The following is a 5,437-nucleotide window of genomic DNA, read 5'->3' on the forward strand; positions in this document are numbered from 1 at the left end:
TATCTTATATTATATATATAGGTATTATATACTTATATATAGCCCTCATCTATACCTATTATCTAACCTCTATATGAGCTTACTATTATGCTTCTATTACTCTGAATATATTATTACTATTCTACTATATAGTATATCTATCTCTATGGAGCATATATATATAATATAATACTATATCTATATACTACTATATAATTATATTCCTTATATTATATAATATATATATATATCTATATTATATATATCTATATCAGATATCTCGCATATATAGTTATTATATATGCACATTTATGAGTATATATATGATATAAAAACTATATATGTATATATATATATTTATGTATAATATATGTATATATAGTGTATGATGTGTATGATATATAATAATATTATAGTTTATATTATATATATAGGATCATTATGATAATAAGATATGGTAATGTATTAAGTGATATGTATATTATATGATAATAATTATAGTAGATATTATATATATGTATAATTTTATATATAATTATAATATATATGTATACATATATATGAATATGTATATATAATAGACTATATATAATATATGATATATATATACATAATATATTATGATAATATACTTTATTTACATATATATATACCATATAATATATTATATTATATCTATAATATAGCTATAGGATAGTTTTATATATATATATATAGGTATAAAATAAGTATATATGATATATGTGTGTGTGTGATGTATATATGTGTAATATATATGTATATAATTAATATATAAATATATATACTATATATATATATGATATATATAAATAGATTGTGATATATATATATATATATATGATATAATATATGTGTTAGATAGTGTTGTGATGTGTGTGTATATACTGTGGAATATATGTATAAGTATAAGATATAGACTAGTAAATATATATATATATATATTAGTATTGAGTAATATTATATTGAATTTATAGTATAATATATGCATATAACATATATAAGTATATAATAGATATAGTAGGTGGAGTAACATATAGATTATATAATAACGACTATATATAATAGTATATATTATATACTATATAATGCAGTGAAATGTGTGTGTGGTGTGTGTGGTGTGTGTGTGGTGTGGGGGTGTGTGGGTGGGTATGTATATATATGTAATATTATATATAATATATAGTATATATATAATATATAATTATATATATATAGCATATATTATATCAATAGCATAGTATATATATAGATATATATATATAGATATATAATGATATATATATATAATTAATTATGTATTTATATGTGTATATTAGTATATATATTATATATAATATGAGAAAAAAAAATATATATATATATATATAGTGTATTGATATAGTGTGTATATATAAATACTACACTATATAGAACAGTATGTGTAATAGGCTAAAATACGATGTTTAGATAGTAAAAAACATACGATTAATATATATGTATGTAAGGTTTGTATGTATATATATGAATATACATGCATATATTGTACATAATGGCATGTAATATGACATATCACACATCACACACCACACACAACCATACACACACACTACAGCACACACACACAGCACACACACACATATATTATATGATATAGTATATATAAGGGATGAATAGGGGTATATATATATATATATTATAATATAATATTTTATATATATACGTGATTATGTATGAAAAAAATATATATTGTACAGTACCACACCACACACGCACACACACCAATCCAGTCATCAGCACGAACACACCTATCGACACCACACTACCAGCGGAACTACGACACTACACACAGCAACACACACACACACATACTATAGTATATATATATATATATTTTAATTAGATATACCTATAGTATATATATTGATAGAGAGATAGTTAGTAGAGAGAGAGAGAGAGAGATAGAGCAGGTAGAGGAGAGTGAGAGAGTAGAGGGGGGGGAGGCAGAATAGTGATAGAAATGTGTATGATACATGATAGACATGTATATATAGTATAGATGTGAAATATTCAAACGCATATATATATATATTAGCTATTATATATATATATAATATATAGTATATATACTATATATATTATATTATGTATATATTAGCATATATATACCGTGTATATATTTATTATATTATAGATATATACTCATATATACTATATATATTATTTAGGGTATATACTATCGATATCATATATAATTTAAGCTATATATACTGATATATTATCATATATATATGATATTATAGTAGTTGATATTATATGATCTAATGTACTACATATATATAGATAGCATATATATAAACATATTATATATATACTATAATACTAATAGTATAATATCTATACTATACTCACTGACTATATAATATCAATAGCAGCTCCCCAAAAAAAAAAAAGATAATATTTAATAATAATAATAAATTTAAAAAAATGGTGAATGTCAATCTCACTGTCCTACGCCTTTTGCCTTTGGCATTTTGCCATCGTCTTCAAGCTCGGCTCTTCCTCTCTCCCGCTACAGCCGAGTTTGCTTCTCGAGCCACAGAACCGTATTCGGGTGGCAATGACACGGCCGGCGAATGTGCTTTCCGGGTGGGCCTCCACCCCCTCCACAAAAAACAACACCAAACCAAATGGTTTGGGGGGGGGGGGGGTATTTGCTCGAGAAATTTGCGTTATGTGTGCTTGTGTTATATATATGTGTGTGTGTGTGTGTGTGTGTTGGCGTGCGTGCGTGCGTTTGTTGTGTGTGTGTGTGTGTGTGTGTGTGTGTGTGTGTGTTTTTTTTTTTGTGTGTGTGTGTGTGTGTGTGTGTGTGTGTGTGTGTGTGTACTCTTACCACTATGACACACGCTAATTATACACACACTCATTACTGCTTGGGTCGGGGTGGCGACACACAAATCACCATACATCACGGACGCATTCACGACCCCACATCCCCCGGCGCGACACGCACTATACTGGCTCGTTAGATGTGGGTAAGTGCTACTAGACGTGTGTTAATGCTTCTCTTCATTAAGCAACTGTGACCTTCCCGTTTCCACATAGGGCCCCTTTGTTTTGTTTGTTTGTTTGTATGTTTCGTTTGTCTGTTTGTTGTGAATTCGAAGCTTTTTCTATAAACCACATTTTTCTATAGTAAAAACGGCTCGATCATGGAATTTTGCACCCTAACCCCCCCCCCCCACCGCCTGCCAATGAGTGGGGGACTCACCAAAGGTTTAGTTAACAAATATCATAACGAAGGCATTATTTCCCTTTTTTGCTTATTAAAAAATGATTTTTAAAAATCAAAAAAAGAAAAAAAATGGGGGTTTTTATGCGACGCCCTTTTCGAAGGAGCTCTCGTTGCCAGACCCAGTAACTCCCTTGTTCTGTTGTTTTTTTTTTAAAAGATTGATGGTGATGGTTATTTGGGTTTTTTCATACTGTACTTTTAAATTTCCCCTATAAAAATAATGCAGTGAACTCATTGAAGCTTTTTACTCTCTCTGTTTCATTCTTTACCCCACGTACAGGGGCCCAAACATACAATGTATAAAAACCCTTTGTCGTTTCATAACCCTTTTTCCCATACTTTATAGCTAGAACGTGAATGGGTACATAGAGAAATTGTATATAAATATAAACGCGTGTTCCCCTCAGACAACACGTAAAACTTTTGCGAAACATGTTTTAGACGATTGCAATTTTGGTTTCACATTAATATTCCGGGGGAAAATGCATCTATATTACGCCCCTTCTTAACAACCCCGGGTTTTGGTCATTAAAAACAAGAAGACGTAGAGGGGGGGGGGGCTTGCTGTGGGGGGGAGGGGGGGCTAGGAGTTCGAATGGAGGTAGGTGAAATTTAACCGTTTAATCCCCCCCCTTCCCAAAACGTTATGCAGGCTCTTAAACAGAGCGTGAGAGGAACGGGGGGCATTCAGTGTATACAATGGCGCTCCACGCAGGGGCACGCCCACCCACCCCCCCACAAAAACCCAAACAACCCAACACCCCCACCAAAAAACACCAAAAATTTTTTAAACTTTTTTTTTGTTTTTTTAAAAATTTTGGTTTAAAATTGCTCCTTTTTTATATTTGTTTTTAAATTTTCATTTTAAAAATTATATAATTTATTTTTTTTAAAAAAATACATATATAGAACACATTTTAAGTCACTCAGTCCATCATTTTTAATGAAATTTCCCTGATTTTTTCCCCTTTTGAATAGGCTTAATATTTAAAAACCCTTTCGTTTTTGGAATGAAGCCAAAACCTCAAAAAGTATTTTTTTTCTACGACTTGAATTTTTTTAAAAAAGCCCCGTAATTCCTCACTTTTTTCTATTCCAAAAATTATCACGTTTCCCTAGGCCTAGATTTTTTTTTTTTTTTTTTTTTTTTTTTTTTTTTTTTTTTTTTTTTTTTTTTTTTTGTTAAGTTTCATATTTTTTTTTTTTTTTCTTCTTTTTTTGTTCCTTTGGATAAATGAATTAAAAATCTTTTTAAATTTTTTTCTTTCTCTTTTTTTTTTAAAATGTTTTCTTTAATGATTATGGTATTATTGTATTTGGTTTTGGTTTATTTCGGGTTTTTTTCCTTAGTCTATTTTCTTTACGTTCGAAAAAGTTTCCCCAAAGGTAAAAAGGATGATTTCTTGGGTTTTAAACCTTAAGTCTATTTTCCTTTTACTTGTAAACCCAAAAAAAAAAAATTGGTATTTTTCTTTTTCAAGGGAATAACCCTTCTCTTTAAACCCCCTATTTAAGGGGTAAATTCTTTCCTAATTTTATACCATTTTTATTTTTTTTAGGAAAGGGTGTATTTTTTTTTAAGTGTTTCCTTATAAATTTTTCGGTAAAAAATTTTTTACCCATTTTTAAATTTTAAAAATTTTTTTTGTAATGTAAATTTGGGCCTTAATTTTCAATTGTTTTTAATAATTAAGTTATTGTTTTACCTTGAAACTTTATTAATTTTTTAAAAGAGAAAAATGCTAAAATCCCTGAGGAAGAAGAGGGCATTGAAATTAAATAAAGAAAAAAAAAAAAAATTTTTTTTTAATGCTCAAAGGGGAAAACTGAATTTAAAAAGGGTGGGTTTTTTCTATTGTTTTTGTTTCCATTTTGGGCATCTCGAGGTATATTTAAATTTTTCTGATGATTTAAAGAAAATGGGAAAAATTTAAAACTACACTAATTTTGGGGTATCAATTTTTCTTTTTTAACTTGCTTTTTGTCTTTTAATATAATGTAATTTGGGGATCAGATAGCGATTGTGAAAAAAGATCCATCAAATGTTTGAACAAGTTGATTGTAAAAATATTAAATTTCAAAACCCAAATTAATAGGACCCAAACTGATTGTGGTTTAAAATTGTCCTGGTCAAGGGTTTCGCACATAAGATTTTTTGCAAGA

This window comes from Penaeus monodon, chromosome 43 (assembly GCF_015228065.2).
Source record: "Penaeus monodon isolate SGIC_2016 chromosome 43, NSTDA_Pmon_1, whole genome shotgun sequence".
Lineage (NCBI taxonomy): Eukaryota > Metazoa > Arthropoda > Malacostraca > Decapoda > Penaeidae > Penaeus > Penaeus monodon.